This window comes from Megalobrama amblycephala, linkage group LG8, assembly GCF_018812025.1.
Source record: "Megalobrama amblycephala isolate DHTTF-2021 linkage group LG8, ASM1881202v1, whole genome shotgun sequence".
NCBI classification, from domain to species: Eukaryota; Metazoa; Chordata; class Actinopteri; order Cypriniformes; family Xenocyprididae; genus Megalobrama; species Megalobrama amblycephala.
In genome coordinates, this window is record NC_063051.1 from 17,184,272 (window position 1) to 17,208,975 (window position 24,704).

General features: G+C 37.5%; 1 protein-coding gene across 6 annotated transcripts in view; it reads left to right on the forward strand.

The window, feature by feature from the left end:
* LOC125273912 (LIM domain containing preferred translocation partner in lipoma) overlaps positions 1–24,704 on the forward strand; it is a 278,126-nt gene that overhangs the window by 69,547 nt on the left and 183,875 nt on the right. For all 6 annotated transcript variants that reach the window (XM_048199720.1, XM_048199723.1, XM_048199721.1 and 3 more), the window contains one exon: positions 7,890–7,936. The gene's annotated coding sequence lies outside the window, so the exon portion shown is untranslated. The remainder of the gene's footprint in view (positions 1–7,889; positions 7,937–24,704) is intronic.

Genomic DNA, 24,704 nt, shown 5'->3' on the forward strand with positions numbered 1-24,704 from the left:
ATACATCTCTAGTGTCCCCAAAATGTATTTATTATAGCTTGTCAAATTTGCCCCTATTTGGGTGTGAGCAAAAACACGGCATTTTTTTTGCGGAGCTTTAACAGCTCGCGCTTCGGTTACTCAACAACAACAAAGCTGGAGAATCCCACGCAGCCAAAATGACAATTGTCAGCAACGATGTTCAGCCTTACATTGTTCAAACCTGAGTTGGACACTGATGGAGAGGCTCAGGAAGAAGTTACAACTTATAGAATGCATCTGGATGTTTCTGAATGGTTAGTGGATAAATTTATGTAGTTGCTGTGGAGTTGATTCAACTCATTGACTAGCATGTGCTGTCATGTTATGGAACAGAAGCGTTGAATTGACCCTCGTTTGTGAAGCAGTCCGGCGTAAAATGACGGCATGGCAACAACACTTCATCTTCTCTAAAACAGCCCAAAATGGTGTCGTCCCCTTTGTTGCGTGTTTTCTCGGGGGCAGGGTTTATGTAAATTTTAGAGTTAGTGATGTCACTAACCCAGAAAGAAGCTCGTTGTAGTCCCTACCAGCCATTTGTTGTAGTCCTTAAACAGAGAATTCTTTAAAAGAAAATATCTCCCTTTGCATTGAACTTTGAGTGTTGTAACTTTGAAGATGTTGTTTATGCTCTAACAGCAACATTACACATTAACTAAAGCTAAAAAAGTGAAATCATAATCAACCATCCATTTAAAGGGGATCTATTATGCTTTTTTTTTTTTAAAAATATTTTTACCAATCCTTTATTGTGTAATACAGTTGTTTGTGCATGTGAACAGTTTGTGCAAAGTTATAAAGTACAAAGGGAGTGTGTAATGTTGTGTAGTAGTCATGCTTGCAAAGGTGGTTTGTGTCAATCAGCTTGTTCTTCTTGAATGTCATTATAGGACTTGGGCTCGAACTGGTATGGCAAAACTGATGGCATAGTTACAGTAGTGTTTGCAGCGCCTTAGGAAGCCTGATACTCGCTGGTAATGTTAAAGGGTGTTACATTTCTGACACCACACTCTAAAGGCCAATTCACAGCACACAGACAAACACCAACAAACATGTTTGTTTGTTGGGCCAGCTGACAAATCAGAGCAGACTGGTTTTCAGAAGGCAGGTTTTAAAGAAACCAGAACTAAAACGGAACATTCAGACAGTGTATGTAATGCAAATTCCCAGAAAAATCTATTCTACTAGACCTCCTCAATAAAATTTTACCTGTAAATGAGCATAATAGGGACCCTTTAAATATATTTTTGAAATATCACCAATTATTAATTTATGAATATCATTAAGCTTTTGGAGAGTATTTTACAGCCTGAACTTACCTGATGTTAATTTTCTGATGTCTTAAGAGACTTATTGACTTTTGTTTGCATGTTTGTAGGTAACTGTGACTTTTTCTGAGAAATGGTAATAAAATATTATGCTAAACTATATTTAAGGTTTTCTTATCATTCTTTTTTCTTCATTATGATAATAATATAGTTGTGTTCTCTTATACCTTGTTTAAAAATGAATTTAGAAAATGTAGATTTTTTTAATGTATTTAATTAAAATGTAATGTATAGATCAGGACAAAAATGTGCATCTTGTCATTAACCCAGATGCATTGCAGATACATACATTCCCAGACTTTAGATTTACTTCGCTCTTATGGTTAAAATTGGATCAGGTTATTTCTGTTCTGCACAATACAGAGTTAAAAGGCAAAGTTGAGTCCACCTAAATGTATTTTTCATTGGACATTGAATTACCTTTCTGGTTCCTCTGTAAGCATGCAGTGTGCATCAGCCTGGCCTCTGTCAGCACTTAAGACACTGTGAAGGTCTACATGTTAAATGGACCCTCGGATCCTCAGCTCTTGTGTGGCTGCATTGAGCCAAGGATCGTGGTAGTGGAGTTATAAGCACTGATCCACCTTAGCAAAGAGCTGCATGTGCTAAAAATGACCTTGCATGTGTACCTTATCCTGGGATTCCACAAAAGAGAACCGCTGAACCATTGGAGGCTAATGGGAAATAACAGGAAGTTAGGGTAGGGAGTGATCATCCATTCATTTTTATTGAATATTTAAATCTTGATGGAATGTAAAAAGAAATCTGTCCTTTTTGGTCAAGGTAAAGTGTTTATCGCATCATTGGAGAAACACTAATTAAACATCGTTTAAACATTTCGGCCCTCTAAAATAGAAAATTCCTTTTATTAAATCTAAAACCGAATATTTTCAGTTGCCAAAATGTTGGTATCACTATCAATGATTGAAATTTTTTCAATAATCCGGTCACAACAAGTTAAGTCAGTGAGTTCGCTCGGATCAGTTCTGAAAATATATGGTTCAAAAATTGGATTTTTTTGAGAATTTTTCTTTTCATTCAGTAAGTATTTTTGTCTTTTTGTACCTTGACAGTTCCATTTTCCATTCACTTTCATTATATTAAAAAGAAAAGATTGTCCAGGATATTCTTCAAACATTCACCTTTTGTGTTCCATAGACAAATAAAGAAAGTCATATAGGTTTGGAACGACATGAGGGTGAGTAAATGATGCATATTTTGCAAAACAGTCTTTCATAATGTTCTTAGAAATTATTTTACCGATTACATAAGAGAGGGTCGTCACACAGAGGGGAATGCAACGGATTTTTGGATTCACTTATGGCCACTGGCCATGAAGAATTTATGAGTCTATTTCATTTATTAGTGTAGTCATTCCAACGGCACAGAAACTTTGCCAGCTTTTAGCTAGACTTCTTTGAGTCGTATTTCACTGCTTGTTGGCTGGAGATTCTGAAAATCACATGATGCTTTTCTCCTGCGCTGCTTGAAAAATGGGGTTTTGAGGCAAAAATGTCATGGACTGATTTTGTTTTCCTCGGTTTAATTGCAAAACGTGTCATAGGAGCCAAAACATTTTTTTTTTCATGAGCCAATGAAAGAATCGGGGTTGTTATCGTTAACTAAAACTAAAACCATAAAAAAACAAAACATTTTCATGACTTGAAATAAAATAAACTTTAAATGAAAAACATTAAATCTAAAAATTATTGAACTTATTTTATTTTAGACTATTTTAAACTTAATAAAAATAATTAAAAAATTGCAAAAAAACACTTAAAATGTTACAAAAATTAAATAAAATATAAACATCTAATTCAAAATATTAACAAAATACTATATCGATGATACTAAAATAATACTGTTCAGGATACACTGATATTTTGAGAAATACTTTTCAAAGATTTAGAGTTAAATGCTTTATTTTAAAAAGAAAAGAGAGTATGCCACTGTTTCTGCAATTGATTTCTCTATGGTTCGTTGTACTGTCAGTTGGCCTTGAAATGGGCCTTTTTTGTAACCTTATGTAAATAATTAAAGTTTGGAATTGTATGACTGATGAGCGTTTAGACTGTTGGCTTATCTGGCAGGATACAACTTATTCAACGATATGGATGGCTGACTGAACACAATGATTTTTTTTTTTGTCTTAGCACCCTCAATCAGAGCTTTGAAATTAATGCCTGTGGAGACAGTGCAGATAAAAACATAAAGAGAAGCCAGTCAGAAGTGATACCAATCACATGTAGCGCCGCTGCTCCTACTTCTTTTTCCCGGCGGTCTTCCTCATGTCTTGGCAACGTGGGGAACTGGCAGTGTCAATTTATCAGAGAACAAAAGAGACACTATGTGGGTAGGGAGTGCGTCTGTAGGCCCTTGGAGAGGAAACAGACCCCCCACCTCCTACCTGCACATTCAAACAGGATGCCGGATGCATCATGTTCCTCAAACAGACAAGTGGAACCTCATAATTAGCATTTTGGAACTTTTTCTTTTGTTTGTCTTTCCTCGTCTTCTTTTTAAGTTTTCTATTTATGTTGTTTAAATGAATTCACTATTATTTTGGAACTCATTGTCCTAGAAAGTTTAAAGTACAAATATAGCTGCGAGCAGCGATGGCGGGCCCAAGCCCGGTGGCACCGCCACCCCGGTGGCTTCAGGGCAACTGTGCACAGCGGGCAATAGGCACTTAAAACGGTTAAACATCAAAGGACTATGTCAAATTCACTCCACATTTACTGCACTACAAGGTGCCACTATAGAGCCCCTCCTCCCTGCCCATTTTCAAAGGATTACATGTGCCAAGTTTTAACATTATTCTGATGAATTTTGAAGCAAATCAGGTAAAAATAAGAGGGTGATCTCAATGTATGCTGAAAGTGACACATTTTCTGCTTCCAGTTGGTGGCGCTATGACTTTGAATCACAATAGTCACATCCATGTGATCAGCCTTGTACAACGAAGACTAAGCCGAAGTTTCATCAAAATCAATTAATGTATGCAGAAGTTATAACACTTTGTTTCCCTTTTCTTGCCATAAATTCGTTGCCTCGCCACAGCCAAACCGTTTGAGATATCCAAAATCCGTTTGCAATTAAACAACTTCAATGTGTTAGCAACAAGTTAAAAAAAGCTTGGTGTAAATTGGATAAACCCTGTAGGAGTAGTAGTATAAAATTCATAGCCTGTTTTTTCAAAAAATTAACATTCAAACCAAAATAGCTGACTTCCTGTTGGTCGGAGCTAATGAATGTAAATTAGAAAATTGTCCGGCTTGATGAGAACAATATGTGTACCAAGTTTGGTGACTGTAGGAAAAACAAACCCCCCCACTTTTGTCAAAAGGTGGCGCTACTGAGCCCCTCCACCACGCCCATTTCTATGGCTTTGTCCATGTCTACTGGTTGACAATATTGATGTGTGTGTCGAGTTTCATGCAATTTGAAGCATGTTAAGAGCCTCAAAAACACTCAAGAATATTATTACAGTTTGACCTGTTGCCATGGCAACAATATTTCAAATATCAAAAATCCTGTCATAGGTCTACATCTGCTGTGTATTGACATTACACTGATGAAGTTTGAAGCAAATCAGGTAAAAATAAGAGGGTGATCTCAAAACATTTCAAAAAGTGATACACTTCCTGCTGCCAGTTGGTGGCGCTATAACTTTGACTCACAATAGTCACATACATGTGATCAGACTCCTATAACGAACACACTTGTGAAGTTTCATAAAGATCAATATATGTATGCAGACGTTATAACACATTTCCTGTTTCCTTTTTCTCGCCATAAATTCGTTGCCTCGCCACGGACAAACCGTTCGAGATATCAAAAATCCCCTGGCAATTTTTAATCATCAGTGTCTTGACTTCATGCTGACCGAGTTTGGTGGCGATCGGATTAATCGTCTAGGAGGAGTATATCAAATTCCAGAGCATGCGTTTTTCAAACAACCCTTAATAGCTGACTTCCTGTTGGCGTGACGTTTAACTTAGAGCACGAAAGTTGTTCGGCCCGATGAGGTCTATATGTGTACCGAGTTTCAGACTAATACGTGCAAGCGTGTTTAATATATGGACCAAATTTTCAGACCTTTTTCAAGGGGGCGCTGTTGAGCCCCCCTGCCACGCCCGGGTACCAGCTTCTGCCCGGCCCTGTTGGCCGCGGATTCCAATGTGTGTGCCAATTTTCAAGAGTTTTTGAGCATGTTAAGGCCCCCAAAAAGCCCCGGAAGACGGAAAAAAAAAAAAAAAAAAAAAAAAAAAAAAAAAAAAAAAAAAAAATAAATATAGCTGCGAAATGGCGGGCCCAAGCCCGGTGGCACCGCCACCCCGGTGGCTTCAGGGCAACTGTGCAAGCGGGCAATAGGCACTTAAAACGGTTAAACATCAAAGGACTATGTCAAATTCACTCCACATTTACTGACTACAAGGTGCCTATAGAGCCCCTCCTCCCTGCCCATTTTCAAAGCATGTGCCAAGTTTTAACATTATTCTGATGAATTTTGAAGCAAATCAGGTAAAAATAAGAGGGTGATCTCAATGTATGCTAAAGTGACACATTTTCTGCTTCCAGTTGGTGGCGCTATTACTTTGAATCACAATAGTCACATCCATGTGATCAGCCTTGTACAACGAAGACTAAGCCGAAGTTTCATCAAAATCAATGTATGCAGAAGTTATAACACTTTGTTTCCCTTTTCTTGCCAAAATTCGTTGCCTCGCCACGGCCAAACCGTTTGAGATATCCAAAATCCGTTTGCAATTAAACAACTTCAATGTGTTAGCAACAAGTTAAAAAAAGTTTGGTGTAAATTGGATAAACCCTGTAGGAGCAGTAGTATAAAATTCATAGCCTGTTTTTTCAAAAAATTAACATTCAAACCAAAATAGCTGACTTCCTGTTGGTCGGAGCTAATGAATGTAAATTAGAAAATTGTCCGGCTTGATGAGAACAATATGTGTACCGAGTTTGGTGATTGTAGGAAAAACAACCCCCCCACTTTTGTCAAAAGGTGGCGCTACTGAGCCCCTCCACCACGCCCATTTCTATGGCTTTGTCCATGTCTACTGGTTGACAATATTGATGTGTGTGTCGAGTTTCATGCAATTTGAAGCATGTTAAGAGCCTCAAAAACACTCAAGAATATTATTACAGTTTGACCTGTTGCCATGGCAACAATATTTCAAATATCAAAAATCCTGTCATAGGTCTACATCTGCTGTGTATTGACATTACACTGATGAAGTTTGAAGCAAATCAGGTAAAAATAAGAGGGTGATCTCAAAACATTTCAAAAAGTGATACACTTCCTGCTGCCAGTTGGTGGCGCTATAACTTTGACTCACAATAGTCACATCCATGTGATCAGACTCCTATAACGAACACACTGTGAAGTTTCATAAAGATCAATATATGTATGCAGACGTTATAACACATTTCCTGTTTCCTTTTTCTCGCCATAAATTCGTTGCCTCGCCACGGCCAAACCGTTCGAGATATCAAAAATCCCCTGGCAATTTTTAATCATCAGTGTCTTGACTTCATGCTGACCGAGTTTGGTGGCGATCGGATTAATCGTCTAGGAGGAGTATATCAAATTCCAGAGCATGCGTTTTTCAAACAACCCTTAATAGCTGACTTCCTGTTGGCGTGGTGTTTAACTTAGAGCACGAAAGTTGTTCGGCCCGATGAGGTCTATATGTGTATGAGTTTCATACTAATACATGCAAGCGTGTTTAATATATGGACCAAATTTTCAGACTTTTTTCAAGGGGGCGCTGTCGAGCCCCCCTGCCACGCCCGGGTACCAGCCTCTCCGGCGTCCTAATGGCCGCGGATTCCAATGTGTGTGCCAATTTTCAAGAGTTTTTGAGCATGTTAAGGCCCCCAAAAAGCCCCGGAAGACGGAAAAAAAAAAAAAAAAAAAAAAAAAAAAAAAAAAATAATAATAATCCTTAGAAGAACAAGAGGGCCCTGCGCGAATTTTCGCTTGGGCCCTAATAATCCTTAGAAGAACAAGAGGGCCCTGCGCGAATTTTCGCTTGGGCCCTACAAATAACATGAATTTTTTTTTGTCAGTATTTGAATGGTTGATGTTATTAAAGTTTAGCATAGTTAAGTAAGCATTCTTGTGCCATGGTCAAATACACAAAATTATGTCAAAATGCCTGTCTTGGCGAGATAAAGATAAAATAAAATGACAATTGAGTAATCGTGAAATGACATATCAATGAGTACAATTGAGTAATTGACAAATAACATGAATGTTTTTTTTGTCAGTATTTCATAATAACATTTTTATGAACGTCCTGTGCATGTGGCAAATGAATTAATTTGTCATAAACAAGTACAAATAATCATTGTGGAATAATATGAGTTACAATATGCATATTAATTATTGAAGAAAAATGTTATTTAAAATATTTTTAATGCTATATATATATTACTGTATGAACAAAATGTATCTATTTTCAGTGTAAATTATTTTCCTTATGTCACCAAGTCCTCATCCATCTCTCTGTCTTTCACATTCAGGTCTGTGATCATCTGGTGATTCATTTTTGCTCCTGAAATAGAATCAGGTAAATGTAAACATTATTTTTTTTTGCTTTTCCTATCTTTCCTCATTTTTCTTATTAACTCTTTCTTAATGAAATCTAACACTGCAGTTTTTCTAATGCTGCGTGACGTCAGTAGCAGCAGACAATCAGAAAACATTTTATATGTAGAAGAAAGAATTTAGACCAATGAGATTTCCCAGTTGGTGAGGCTCCCAGTTATTATGACATACAATAGAAACCAAGTGGAAGAGTATGTATTTTTAGACCGTAGTTTTCATATGGTTTTGACCTCATACATGTGTTTTTTTTTTTTTTTTTGTCTTTCTGAGGCTTAATGTGGTATGAGCTGGGCTTACCAGTTCATTTTATTCTTTTATGTAACTTTTGGGTGCTTTACATTCTGTACACTTAAAGAGCTGCCTCAGCGCACTCCTGACGTAAAGAGAGGGAAGGGAGAGATGTTTGCTTATATAAGCTGACCTAAGTGTCAGAGAGGCCAGAGGCAGGACTCAATGTCATCTCTGTGATGTAAGACCTGGTTCCCATCTCACTGCCTTTCCCTTTATGAAACAAACTCACTTTTGCTCAATTAGCCCAGCAGATAAAAAACAAAACAAAACAAACAACAACAGAACATGATGTGTTCAGTTACGTAACAATCACATACTAGCAGATCGCCACCTGACTGCCCCTTTCACTTGACTCAAGGAAGCAGTGTGTCATTGGTTTCCAGGGCAGACTTCATCTAACACCCTAAGCAGCCTCCTCCAGATCTTGAGAGATTGAAATGCATGAAGTTTACCGGATGTCAAGGGGAATGTGAAGTGGAAATATCTTTAATGCCAATATACATCAAAATTGATTATTTATTTTCTTAATACCTTGTGTTATTGAATGATCCGTGTACATTATTCAAACCTTTTTGGCTGACTTCACAAATATGTCTTAATTTTCAGCCCTTCATGTCCAACTACCTAGGTAGGGTTCTCCAGCAATTCGTAAGTTCTTAAAGGGTTAGTTCACCCAAAAATGAAAATTTTGTCATTAATGACTCACCCTCATGTCGTTCCAAACCTGAAAGACCTCCGTTCATCTTCGGAACACAGTTTAAGATATTTTAGATTTAGTCCGAGAGCTTTCTGTCCCTCCATTGAAAATGTATGTACGGTAGACTGTCCATGTCCAGAAAGGTAATAAAAACATCATCAAAGTAGTCCATGTGACATCAGTTGGTTAGTTAGAATTTTTTGAAGCATCGAAAATACATTTTGGTCCAAAAATAACAAAAACTACGACTTTATTCAGCATTGTATTCTCTTCCGGAATCCTTTCCATTGAATTGATTCCATTTAATTGATTGCATTGAATACTTTCATCTGTCGGCGTTGGTAATGCACTTTTACGTCGCCGTGGTTGTTTTTGGCGATTAGGACATCCGCGACATGCACACTTACGCACCATTTAAAAAAATATAGCAATACCAAAATACAAATAATGTAGAACAGCTTGAATACAGCGTGCGTCTCCCTCAGACTGTAAACGAAGCTCGGGCGCACCAGATAACACGTCAGCTCCACTGTCCGGAGCAGAAGGGGGCGGTAATGCACCAATAAGCCGGATGCCAACCGTCGTAAAACAGGAAAGAAGAAGAAGAAGCAGCGTCGTGAACGCGGACTGACAACAGACCTGGAAGAGAATACAATGCTGAATAAAGTTGTAGTTTTTGTTATTTTTGGACCAAAATGTATTTTTGATGCTTCAAAAAATTCTAACTAACCCACTGATGTCACATGGACTACTTTGATGATGTTTTTATTACCTTTCTGGACATGGACAGTATACCGTACATACATTTTCAATGGAAGGACAGAAAGCTCTCGGACTAAATCTAAAATATCTTAAACTGTGTTCCGAAGATGAACGAAGGTCTTACGGGTTTGGAACGACATGAGGGTGAGTCATTAATGACATAATTTTCATTTTTGGGTGAACTAACCCTTTAATTTAATTGGAACGTACAGTCCACAGCTTAGTAATGTAACTAACGGTAAAAATACTTTTCCATTGAAATACGATACTTAATCATGGAGTAACATAAAAATTATAAATCTAAATATAGTTTTTTGAGTGTTTTGTACAAAAAGTTTATTGATTCATTTATTCCAGCCATTGTCTAGTGATGCAATGGCCAAATATTTATAGCACATAAGTTGTAATTTAGTGCCCCTTTACAACACAAATAGGCTGAAAAATTCTGGAATTTTGGGGGAGAAAAGTAAAAATGGTTATGGCATTTACAATGCAAAAGAATATCGTCAGTTTTTGGAGGATTTCAAAGTATGTAGAAATGTAAAGCTTATAATTTTATAAAAGCACTTACTGTACATTAATCCTTCTGTTGAAACTTGTATATTACTGTATTTGAGCTGTAAAGCAGTTTAAATAATTTGAAAGTTATTTTAGGTGTTATGTTGTCATGGAAGTGAAGTTGTAAAATTGAATGTAATTACACAAAAAGGTTAGTACGTATTTTTTTAATAAATAGTTTATGTCTTTTGGCTATTTAAACAGTGAGTATTTTAACTTTTACTAATTGGTCCCATGCACTATCATTGTAAGTGCCTCACTGGAACACTGATTTTTGCTTGTTTTAGAGAAAAGAAGGGCCAAGTGCAAATTAATTTTTGTAGTAATAAACTTTATGCCACAATTTCTGATGATTCAGCTTAAAGGGTTAGTTCAACCCAAAATAAAATTTCTGTCATTAATTACTCACCCTCATGTTGTTCCAAACCCGTAAGACCTTCATTCATCTTTGGAACACAAATTAAGATATTTTTGATGAAATCCAACAGTTTTTCAATGAAATTACCACATTCAAGGTCCAAAAAAGTCATAAAAACATCGTTAAAATTGTCAGCGTGACTATAGTTGTTCAACCTTAATGTTATGAAGCGACGAGGATACTTTTTATGCACAAAAACAATACAAAAATAATGACTTTATTCAACAAATTTGTCATTCTCCTATGCTATTTATGTGTGGAATGACATGAGGGTGAGTAATTGATGACAGGAATTTTATTTTTGGGTGAACCCTTTAACTTTACCTTTGCATCAGGAACGCACATACGTAGGCTTCCTCTCTAGGTTATGAAGCAAGGTTTGATTTTAGATTTGCATGAAGACTTATTTCAAATGTCCGTTGTGATTCTGTCATTGTATCATCTCAATGTTATGATGTTATAAAACATATGCCAGTTATTTCAGTCGCAGTGAGATCTCTGAGGGCAGGCGCCTCCATTACACTTAATGAATTTGTTTTTGCATGTACTGATAGCACTAAACGCTTCTCACCTCCTAATTGATTTTCTCATTCATCTCTGGGGAATGTTGTTCACAGTCATGGATGCTTCTGAAGGAGTCATGTTTCAAATAAAGCAGCAGTGTGGACAATCCACCCCCTCCACCCTTAACTAAGATTTTGCCCTTAGAACTAATAATGGGTTTTAGCGCATGCTTCTCCGATTGATCTGCTAAAACTATAAGTGCAAGCAGAACAAATCCCTGTAATGATTGCCTCAGGAGGGGAGCCAGCACCGCGCTAAGAGTGTGTGTGTGTGTGTCGGCTCATAGCGCCACTCACACACATTATCTCCCCACTGTACATCTCCTCACAAACCTATTCTCTGAATCATTCCATCAAACTATCCAAACTATCTTTTGTGTCCTGTGTAGCTAGAAGTCCAATATTCTTGAAATCTAATGTTAGCTTTCAGAAACATTTTGTTAAATACACTCACATATAGATAAGCTGCATAAACTCACAGCAGAGACAGAGAGACAGATAAATGATAACCTATATGAGACTGTGATTTGCTGTTTTGTTAAGCAGGTGACATGAAGACACTTTAAAGGGTTAGTTCACCCAAAAATGAAAATTATGTCATTAATGACTCACCCTCATGTCGTTCCAAACCCGTAAGACCTCCGTTCATCTTCGAACACAGTTTAAGATATTTTAGATTTAGTCCGTGAGCTTTCTGTCCCTCCATTGAAAATGTATGTACAGTAGACTGTCCATGTCCAGAAAGGTAAATACATTTTGGTCCAAAAATAACAAAAACTACAACTTTATTCAGCATTGTATTCTCTTCCGGAATCCTTTCCATTGAATTGATTCCGTTAAATTGATTCCATTGAATTGATTCCTTTGAATCCTTTCATCTGTCGGCATTGGTAATGCACTTTTACGTCGTTGTTTTTGGCGATTAGGACATCCGCGACATGCACACTTATGGACCATTTTAAAAAATATAACAATACCAAAATACAAACAATGTAGAATAGCTTGAATACAGCGTGCGTCTCCCTCAGACTTTAAACGAAGCTCGGGCGCACCGGATAACACGTCAGCAGCGTCTTACGTCAGCAGCGTCACTGCGGAGTCGTGAACCCGGATTGACAACAGACCCGGAAGAGAATACAATGTTGAATAAAGTCGTAGTTTTTGTTATTTTTGGACCAAAATGTATTTTCGATGCTTCAAAAACTTCTAACTAACCCACTGATGTCACATGGACTACTTTGATGATGTTTTTATTACCTTTCTGGACATGGACAGTATACCGTACATACATTTTCAATGGAGGGACAGAAAGCTCTCGGACTAAATCTAAAATATCTTAAACTGTGTTCCGAAGATGAACGGAGGTCTTACGGGTTTGGAACGACATGAGGGTGAGTCATTAATTACATAATTTTCAGTTTTGGGTGAACTAACCCTTTAATGTTTTTAATTATTTACATTTTATTTTTAACCCTTGTGGTCTGTATGATTTTTAACCTTACAGATTCTTTTAATATGTTGCTCTGACCTTATTGAAGTCACCATGAAGTGAAATTTCACCTTATCTATTTTTCTAAATACATGTTAAGTCTTTCCCCAGCAGCGTTTTTTTAAAAAGGTTGCTCGCCACCATTAGTATTTTCGGTTATTTTCACAAAACTGTCATGGCCCCCAGAATATGTCTAAAGAAAGCACAGTGCCTCTGTTTAAAAAAAAAAAAAAAAAAAAAAAAAACTTTTATTCTACCTTGATGCCTTCTTTTTTTATCAAGACTTGAATGTGGGTAAGTTTTAAAAAAGTGGCGCAACAAGATGAGTGACAGGCACGATTCTATCCTGGTACAACTTTAAACTTGTTGGGCAGTCGTAGCCTAATGGTTAGAAAGTCAGACGGGTAACCAGAAGGTTGCGGGTTCGATTCTCAATACCAGCAGGAAATGACTGAGGTGTCCTCGAGCAAGGTTTGCAGTGTGTGTGTGTGTTCACTACTCCTAATGTGTGTGCATTAACTTGGATAGGTTAAATGCAGAGGACAAATTCCGAGTATGGGTTACCATACTTGGCCTTCACGCCACTAAAAATGAAAAATGCATTTTTTCGTCAAAGACTACAAACTGCATAAGCAATGCTTTTATCGCTTGTTTCTGCTTCTTTTTTTTTTTTTTTTTTGCCTGCGTTTTGATCTGGAGATTCTGTTCTCTTTCAGAAGATGCCTAATAGCACCCCCTACTGTATAACAGTGAAAATATGGAAAGCCAGAAAATTCCGTCAAATTCCCTCAGTGGTGGGGAAAGAGTTAAAGGTGCTAAAGAGGATCTTTTCGTCGACTGAGAAACCAAAGACTGTTAGTGAGTTTTTGAAATGAGCGCATGCGTAAGAACAACCCCCCTCCTTCACAGCTCATTTCGAGGAACGCCTCCCAAAACTCGTGCACGAGTATTGGAACACGAGTGTTTACCACCGGCATTCGCTGTGTCGTGTTAGTGGATTCATTATGTCGGACTCACCGCAGGTAACTCATAATCTGCAGTTATTACTCCTGTCTCCTGACAAAAACATTGCATGCGGCACCTGTAGAGTGTGGAAAGTTACTGGAGCGCGCAGCCGCGCACGTCTCGCACAAGGAACGTCATGGCAGTGATTGACAAGCCAGAGGGCCAATCGTTTACGCAATGATCACGTAAACGATTGGCTGATGTTTTTAAGGCCCTACCTCGTGCACAGATGATGTATATTAATATTATCCTTTCAGTGCACCTAATACTAGTCTTTTATCAGTTAGTAAAGACAGTTTCAAGTAATATTGCAAAAATGTATAAAACAAAACATCCTCTTTAGCACCTTTAAATACATGTTAAATTTTGACCCGTAATATTAACTCGATCATAACTCGATCTTCCAATGAAACGACAGACTTCTCTCTTTCTCCTCCAATCTTTTACGGTGATCTGCTTCTATTTTTTGAGAACTCCCGCATCTCAACATCCAATCAACAATCGATGAATAGAACCAATGCCTGCCCTGCATTTTAACTTTTTCCATAATCCGTTAAACTCTGGTGTACGTTACAATACAAAAGAAAAACAGTTGTCGCTACTTTAAACCCACTGACAGGTGTTGTTGAGGTTCTGTAACATTTGTCATGGAGCACATTTGAATCTTGAGTGTTCAAATGTCCGTGTTCAAAGACACCAAACAGAAGAGTTCATTTTTAGTTTTTGGCCTTTTTGCCACTTCATTGATAGGGACACCAGGAAACAATAGAGAGAAGAAAGGGGTACGGGATTGGGAAATGTCACAAATCTGTAGAATGTGTCAGCAAGCATTTATTAATTATTAATTAATTAAAAACACACTTTGTTTCATTTACTCCAATTTAGAAAATTTCTAAAACATTATTTCTCACTTGAATTTACATTGACTTTCAAATAAGACCCTATGTCAAGCGATATAGTAGTTCTTCTCCCCCAGCCCGCCTCGATACTGTCGAAAACATGCTCTTCTCAAACAGAACTGAGGCATCAGTTGTACATGTTCATGTGTGCGTGTGTTTGAGAGCTGACACATGCCCAGTGGTGTTTGTTTTTCAGGGCATGACTTGACCGCTGCTCGGAATTCCATTTGGCTGGCCATCTGAGAGATGAGCTTCAGGTCCTCTGTCACGTTATGCCCGTACCACTGCTCTGAGCTCGCAGCCAGATATTTGTGTTTTTGAGTTTCTGTGGGGCTGTAGGGCTTCATGTACACAACACAGTCCAAATACTAATCATTTAAAATAGCTCAACTATAGTCATGCAGCTTTATTGAGGAGCTAGCTTGGAAAAACTATGCCTAGTTGTATTTGTCGGTAATGCTAGTACTTTAATGTAAAGCTGGTACTGAGTGAAGAACACCAGCATTTAATAGACATTCCACACATATAAAAGAGGACCTAAAATGGTTTTCATTCACATAAATCCTGTGAATTAACTGATTCACTAGAATGAATAGGGCTTTCAACATTATTTTTTAAACAAAAAAAACAAGGAAAATCCCGCACACTATCAACTTGCAAAACCGTAAAAAAGTTATTTTATTGGCAACGTTTTGATTATATGATCTTAATCAGGCATGCTTTCTGGTTGCGCTGCACAATTAGGCCCAAAATGTATTCCTAAATGCAAATCTTGGGCCTAAATGCAATCTTGTTCAATCACAGCCTTTGCAATTTGATAACCACCATATTGCATTTCAGTTTTTATTTCAATGAATTGTGCAACCTAATGCAGTACCATGGTGCATTGATGGTATCAAACAATACCATGTTTTTTGGTATACCATAGGACTAACTGATCACCTGTTCACATGCTGAGGTATTACCATAGCACATTTGCAAAAATCGCAGTAATACCATGGTAGTTCTTGTAGTATGTTTTTATTTCTTAGGAGCGGTTGACACGACACCGTTTTCAACTAAAAATGTAAAGCTTTTAATGCGTTTTGGCCATTTATTTACAGGACAATGGCGTTTTGGCGACCTAAATTTGTGAAAACAATGACGTCATGTGCATATATATTGCAATGTGTTCCATTTATAGGCGCGTAGTGTTTCTTTACAAAGTGACATCGCCAACTACTGGTCTGGAATGCATAATACAACGTTTTTAGTCGTTTTCGTGGATCTGTGTGAACAGGGATCGCTTTGACAACGTTGTCATCTGTATATATGAAAACGGAAAGGAAAAGCTTTTCCATTTTTAGTACATTGTTGTCGTTTAAATGAACACTTAGTGCATTGACTGAATGTTTGGTGTAGAAATACTGTGTGGTCTAGGTACACGTGTTCAATTTGATTGGTTTCCCTTTCTTGTACTCCATCCTGCTGTTCCAGTGAAAATCTGAGTGGTCATTGCCATGGAAACCCCGGAGACCTATCAGGTACAGGCTTTGGGGTCATTTAGTTGACGTTGAGGCATTGATGCAGTAGTGACCATAGCGACATGAATGTATTCTGAACAGTACTCAACAAATCTTACTTATGTGAGAGAAGACATACAGTAAAAAGTCTGATGTCAGATCATTTTATAGAATTCATCTGAAACCAAATCGAATGACCTTTTTTTTTATTTTGTTTTGTTTTGTTTTATGATTCAGAGAGCGACTCTTTCTAAACTGACTAGTGGGGACATGTTATGTTCAGTATTCACCATGGTTCATTAATTTGTCAGTTCTTTCAGTAAAACTCTTGGCTTTTAAGGCTTTTTCTGAGGTTAAACGAGCCATGGTGGATTAGGTACTCATGACAGAGAGATGTGAGCGGTCCCCAGACACCTATTCACTGATGGAACTCTGACTTCACTTGAAAGCAAAACATTCCTATTGCTCTCTTTCCGTAGCTGTCATCCATACTGTCAGAACATGTTTTTGCAAACAAATACGATGGTATTATGTGAACACATATATCTACAGATATTTATCTTAGGTCGCTTTACTGAAGTACACTATTATAATGGGTTATTTTTAGCACAACTGCAGTGCAGAATGAAATTCTCTATGCAAAATATTCAGTTTGTACATTTATTTTTAAAGTTACTTCTGAGGCAGTCTAAATAATTTTATGTTCAGTGTTAAACATTCTTTAGCTTATTTATTTATTTATTTATTTTTTTTAATGTTATAGTTATAAATATATATCCACCACCATTCAAAAGTTCAGGATTTTTTATGGTTTTGAAAGAAGTTTCTTATGGTCACGAAGGCTACATTTCTTTGATAAAAATACAGTAAAAAAGTAATATTTTGAAATATTATTACAATTTAAAATAACTTTTCTATTTTAATATATTTTAAAACTGTAATTTATTCCTGTGATGGCAAAGCTGAATTTTCAGCATCATTACTTCAGTCTTCAGTGTCACATGATCCTTTAAAAATCATTCTAATATGCTGCTAATAATTGTGCATAAGATACACAATGTTGAAAACAGTTGTGCTGCTTAATATTTTTGTGGAAACCATGAAATAGAAAGTTCGAAAGAACCGCATTTAATTCAAATAGAAATATTGTAACATTATAAATGTCTTCACTGCTATATTTAATTGGTTTGCTGAATAAAAGTATTTTTTTTTTTAAAGTGCTCCTATGCTTTTTCGAATTTTGCCTTTAATGCAATGTGCAATGTAGCTGTCTGTGAATGTAAATCTGCAAAGCCGATAAGTGCACGATAAATAAAGTTATTGTCTCTCAAAAGAAAGAATTGACTCTGGACAGCCTAAATGAGTCATCAGGAATTCAAATCCCACTTCCGTGATGGCTACACATCACTGGGTAACACATTTGCCTTATTCCCGCCTATGTTCTACGTACGTTGTCCGCCCGCGAACAACTTGACCCACCCTTAAACTCTGTAGCTAGCTGTTCGTGTTGTGTACATGTCGAGAAGATGTTGTTTTCTGCTGTGCAAATTCTCTTTGTAAACACTTCCAAAGGATGAGGATGTGAAGAGTCGGTGGTTAAAATTACCACAACGATACAACAGCAACCTTTTGATTACTGCTTCTCATATCTCCGTGAGATCTAAATAGGATTTTCAAACGCTTATCCATTAAAGTTGGGACAGTACCCACTTTATTTAGACCAACTCGCTCATTAGAATCACAACCTGTAAGTATGATTAATTACTGATTGTATATATTTTCTACCAGGTGTTTAAAATACGTAGTTATGTGTATTATAATGTGTAGGTCTAACCGGCTAACTCACGTTATTACTGTATTACTATTACTTAAAATTGTGTCCATTATTTCAGTTTGTCTGTTGTTCTTACTACTCTGAGTAATGATAAAGGAAGGATTAAGATTTGTTTTAGAAACTTCAATGTTACATCAGTCATTCACGTTAGTGCTTGGTTAACGTATGCATTAGTTATTGATGCAGTGAATGATGCAGTTCCTACATGTGCCAATTAGAAATATACACATTGGTTTGTTGGACATACACTTGTTAATATTGATGTTGAGGAATTACAGTTTCAACATCTCGTATTGTATGACAATCTGAGTAGCGTATCAATGAGAAACGTCCTGCTCAAGTCGTCCTTGCGATGGAGGTTCGGGTTGATTAACTAGTTCTTCCAATGTTTCATCATTGGACTTGCGCTCAGATTGATACGGTAAAATCAATGCCATCGTTACTGTCTTTACATTGTGTACAATCGCTGAGCTTTAGGAAGCCTCCAGAGCTGAAGTTCACTTATGGTAATAGAGTGCCCCAGGGATGACGCGTTTTTGTAGGCCAACCCGGAAGTTAGCGGCGCACGGGTTCCCTCGACTGAAAGCCTATTCATTTTTCCCATAGACTTTTGGAAAATCACAGAAAATTTAACAAAGGGTTATGACACTTACACATTTTGTCTATCAAGATAATCTTTACAAGTTAACACAACATTTATAGATTTTGAAGCCTAAATAAAGTCGTCAGATAAAAGGCTAACAGTAGGCTATAAACGGACTACAGCACACCATGGTCGCGGATCAACGTCGTCACCACCAAGCGTCCTCAAACTTTATTTAGAAAACAACTCTATTTAAAAACATGCTCACTGATTATGATCTGCGCTGTGGTTGAATACTTATCCACTTTTTCATGAGAAATGCTGTCCAAATGTCCTGTTTGTCATGATGACGTCTAAAGTCCCCGCCAAAGGAAGTAGTCCCTTTTAGCAATTTGTTAGCAACCGCCGATTTTAAGACACAGTAAAAGTTTAAAAAATCACAAGTGGGTTATAACTGGTGTGTTTAATGTCATAGATCAAAACCTGAAAGTATTTAGAGGCTTTGTTAACCACAGACCTTATTTCAGGCGATTTAGCAAAAACCCATTCAAAAAACCCATAGACTTTACGGCGTTGGAACCGGAAGTCCTAAAATGCTAACTCGCTTCCGGGTTTTGCCTACAAAAACGCGTCATCCCTGGGGCACTCTATGGGTGTTTCATTTCCGCATGCACTGTAAGTGGTAGCCCAATCACAACAGACCCTGGCCAATTATAGCAGAGTAGGCTCACGGAAAGGAGGGATTTAAAGAGACGGAATCTTTTGACAAGTCGTTTGAGAATCATTGAAAAATGTGGTGATGTGCAATGTATGAGAAAATGAAAGCGTTTTTTGAACATAAATGTTTTTTGAACTTTTGAACTCCTATTTTAGGAGACCTCCAAAACAAAATAGTGTAATAGGGGCACTTTAAATAAAGCATTATATTTATTTATTTATTTTTTTGTAGTATAAAGACTTTAATTTTCTTTCAGAATGAAAATTTCGGTGTGGAAACTCAGTTCCATGTTCATACACCCCTCCTTGGTAATTTGCAGGCAAGTAAATATTTGTGTAAATCAGAAAAAAAGTCTCCAACCATTGCTTGAAGCTATTTTAGATTAATGTGATGGCAGGCGAGTGAGCAGTATCAGCTGCAGAATGTGGTTGTATGTAGAGGCAGCAGGAAGAAGCGAATTATAGCAAGTGTAAGCCTGGGGCCAGTGTGTCTGACAGGGCCTGTGCGGGGGGCTCAGTGCAGGGTTCCTTGTTTTGCTCTTAGACTGTTTGTTGCTTCTTTGGATTCCTGGCTCTAAGTTGTTGTTCTCGGGCCAAATTCTCATTGCGCACACAGAGCGAGTCAAAGAATGAACACTGAGTCCTGCTGCCAGCTGACTTTGAAGAACAACCCAAGCTTTCCATGACAGCCATCGCCGTTACTGGCTCCCTGGGAGAGACGCTCTGAGGGGAAGCATTCTCCATAAAATGCTAATGTTAGATACTTCACTGAGCTGGAGATTCCCATGCCATTGGTTAATCCATCACTTCCTTTCCTTCACTTTACAGAGAAGTCATTTGTCTCTTTACTTTTTTTATAAATTCTCTGTAAGCTCTTTGCTCACATCAGTCGTTGCAGTCAAGAAGAGTTGTAAGTGCACTTTTTGCTTAATTGCTAGTTCCATTAAAAAATATAGTAAAAAAAAAAAAGGCCTATTTGAATGCCAAATTCTTACTGTAAGGCTTCTTGAATGCACAAGGATACAAATGAACTTTTTCCGTTGTTACTCAACAGTCAAGAAATGCAATTTGAATCTGTTACGCTATAAGCTGTACATCAATTCTATGCAGAGATTCTGCCGATTTCTTTGGGCCTGAGCTCATCTCAGATGGTCTAAAAGACAGTGGAAATGTGTGCTGTGGTCAGATGAGTCCACCTTTCAGCTTGTTTTTGGGGAAAAAACAGACATTGAATTCTCAGTCCCAAAGACGAAAGAGACCATCCAGACTTTCATCAGCGACAGGCGCAAAAGCAAACATCTGCCATGGTATGGGGGTGTATCAGTGCAAAATGGTATGGGTGTGGAGGCGTATATTGGGATTGTACAGAGACATGCTCTGCCATCAACATGACATCTTTCCTGGGAAGCAAGACATCCAGGCCTCATTCTGCATGTGCTAAAACAGTGTGTTTTTTTTAGACACTCTACACTGTAGAAGGGATGTGCTTGACTGCCTGCAGTCCAGATCTGTCTCTTATTGAAAATGTATGGCCCATAATGAAAAGAAGAAGCAGGCAACGATGACTACAGACTGTTGAGCAGCTGTCTTATATCAGAGATTGGGCAAAAATTCCACTTGCAAAACTGCAACAATTAGTATCCTCAATTCCCAAACATTTAAAAAGTGTAACTAAAAGGAAAGATGATGTTAGTTGTAAACATGCCTCTGTCCAAACTTTTTTGGAGTGTGTTGCAGCTATCAAAATCAAAATTTTTGTATATTTACAAAATATAATTAAGTTGATCAGTGAAAACATTGAAAATCTTTTCTTTGTACTTTTGTCAGTTAAAGGGGAGCTATAATGCCCCTTTTCACAAGTCTGTGAAGTTTCAGGTCAAAATACCCCACAGATCATTTATTATAGCTTATCAAATTTCCCCCCTATTTGGGCATGAGCAAAAACACGCCGTTTTTGTGTGTGTCCCTTTAAATGCAAATGAGCTGCTGCTCCCTGCCTGCTTTCCAGAAGAGGGTGGAGCTTTAACAGCTTGTGCTTTGGTTGCTCAACAACAAAGCTGGAGAATCTCACGCAGCCAAAATGACGATTGTCAGTAACTGTGTTTAGCCTTACATTGTTCAAACTGGAGTCAGACACTGATGGAGAGACTCAGGAAGAAGTTACAACTTATAGAATGCGTCTGGATGTTTCTGAACGGTGAGTGGATAAATTTATGTAGTTGCTGTGGAGTTGATTCAACTCATTGACTAGCATGTGCCGTCATGTTAATCTTTTGTGCAAACTGACCCTCGTTTGTGAAGAAGTTTGGTGTAAAATGATGGCATGGCAACAACACTCTTCTACAACAACTCTTAATCTTCTCTAAAACAGCCCAACATGGCCTCACCCCCTTTGTTGCGTGTTCTCGGGGGCAGGGTTTATGTAAATTTTAAGGTTAATGATGTCACTAGCCTGAGAAGCTTGTTGTAGTCCCTACCAGCCATTTGTTGTATTCCTTAAACAGAAAATTCTTTAAATGAAAATATCTCCCTTTGTACAGCAACATTACACACTAACTAAAGTTAAAAAAAGTTAAATCTTAATCAACCACCCCTTTAAATAACGATTAAAGAGAATTAACAAATCACAGATTCTTGATTTCAATAGCATTTTACAAAATGTCCCAACTGGTGTTATATTAAAATGTTCTTCACACCATAAAAAATGGTTCTTTTAAGAACTGTTCTTGAACCAAACATGACATTCCTCCGAAAACCACTGTTTGGAACCTTTATTTTTAAGTGTAGTGGTAGAACAAAATATACCAGTGGTTTCCAAACTTTTTAGCGTGGAGTACCCCCTATCATCTATCCGCATACCCACTAATGGTGCGTTCACACCGGACGCGAATGAAGCGGTAAGCGTGAGTGATTTACATGTTAAGTCAATGCAAAGACGCGAATTGACATCCTGCGGCGAATGACGTGATTCGCGCAAGTTGAAAAATCTGAACTTTGGCGAATTTCCGCGCCGCGTTAACCAATCAGGAGCTTGCTCTAGTAGTGACGTGACGTAGCGAGCTGAGGCAGAAATTCGAAACAACAATGGAGGACAAAATCATCGTCGTTATACATCTTCATACATTTATAGAAACAGAAATAAAAAGGATCGTGTTTGAAAGAAAGTGTGTGAGGAGGTCGGACAATCTGATAAGTTGTAAAAAACGGTCTTTACTCAATTTGAGCTATATATATATACATATTAAGACTACAAGCCAACTAAAGACGACCAATTGAGCTTATTCGCTGTAATTTACAATTATTTCCCCACTGACAAGTTGTGTTTATTCAGAGGAAGTGTGCAGAAAGCAGTGGGAGAGTCTGGGACACATAACGGAGCGGGAGAGCCCCTCCCATGACGCGAATTCGCGTCTGTTGTGAAGGGATTTTCACGCGTGAATGAAGCGAGTAAACTCAAAATGTTCAAGCGTCCAACTACGCGCGAATAGCGCGATTTATTCGCGCAAGTCGCGTCTGGTGTGAACACAGCATTAGACTGCAGTCACACCTTTACCATTAAGTGACAATATTTGCCCCCTAAATTGATTTTCCAGTGCATATTTTTACCTTTATGAATAACTTTATAAAATAAATAATGTTTTAAATAAAAAATGTTCAATAGAGAAATATGCAGTGATGGTAAAACGAAGTAAAACGTTTAAATATTAAGCTAAAACCGCCAGTAGGTGGCAGCAAGTCACTGTTTTTATGAGTGAGTCATCGAGTCATTCATTCAGCAACGATGCAAGTGGCTGTGAATGAATCATTAAATCATTGACTCTCACGATTCGTTCAAAGCCGCAGAATTGTTCGTGAAACACAGACGTGTGTTGTATTTCTGTGGTTTTCGTCAGAACTATTATTTCATTGCAAAATAGAGTAAATACTGACAGTACTGTGTTTAAAATGTATGTTTTGTTTTTTGACCTGTTGTGTAATAATGTCACGTTTGTAGTTACGTGGATATTTGTGAACAATTGCATTCTTGCTCGTTATCATCATTAAATACGAGAACTCACACAAAGTATGTTTTTGTATCGGAAGTTTGTGTATCGGAAGCTTACATTTTGTATGTAAGTTAGAGTCTTAAAGGGTTAGTTCACCCAAAAATGAAAATTCTGTCATTTATTACTCACCCTCATGTCGTTCCACACCCGTAAGACCTTCGTTAATGTTCGGAACACAAATTAAGATATTTTTGTTGAAATCCGATGGCTCCGCGAGGCCTCCATAGGGAGCAATGACATTTCCTCTCTCAAGATCCATAAAGGTACTAAAAACATATTTAAATCAGTTCATGTGAGTACAGTGGTTCAATATTAATATTATAAAGCGACGAGAATATTTTTGGTGCACCAAAAAAAACAAAATAACGACTTATATAGTTATGGCCGATTTCAAAACACTGCTTCAGGAAGCATTGGAGCATAAATGAATCAGTGTATCGAATCATGATTCGGATCGCGTGTCAAACTGCCAACGGCTGAAATCACGTGACTTTGGTGCTCCGAACAGCAGATGCTTCCTGAAGCAATGTTTTGAAATCGGCCATCACTAAATAAGTCGTTATTTTGTTTTTTTTTTGGCGCACCAAAAATATTCTCGTCACTTTATAATATTAATATTGAACCACTGTACTAGCATGAACTGATTTAAATATGTTTTTAGTACATTAATTGATCTTGAGAGAGGAAGTGTCATTGCTCCCTATGCAGGCCTCACGGAACCATCGGATTTCAACAAAAATATCTTAATTTGTGTTGCGAAGATTAACGAAGGTCATGAGGGTAAGTAATAAATGACAAAATTTTCATTTTTGGGTGAACTAACCCTTTAAATTGAAATGAATCCACTATCTGTGTCTACATTTTGTTCTTCATAAGTGCTAAATCCACACTTCTACAAAGGTGCATTGTCGAGAAGGACAGTAATTTAGCGTGATTTAAGGCAGCAGACTGCACACAATCTATCATATGCATGCTGCTTATGTGGATACAGTCATTTTTGACTGCAAATGATGAGGTAATTTGATTAAATGTACTGGATTTACGGAATTTTGGCAGTTAGAAATACATGCTCTGTTTTAATATTATTTTAAGGTAAAATTAAATGAACTACTCAGCATTTTCGCCTACCCCCTTTTGTCACCTCACGTACCCCAGTTTAGGAACCACTGAAATATACAATCAATCATTAGAAATGCTCTAATACAGCTATCAGATGTAGCTGATCAGAGAAAACTAAAGATCTTATGGAAAAAAAATTAAAAATAGAACTGAGGAAAGAAGACAGACAGACATACGTTTAGTGAAAGAATAATAAAATAATAAAGAGCTACTTAGTTTGATGCCATACAGTTCCTGCCCTGTTTTA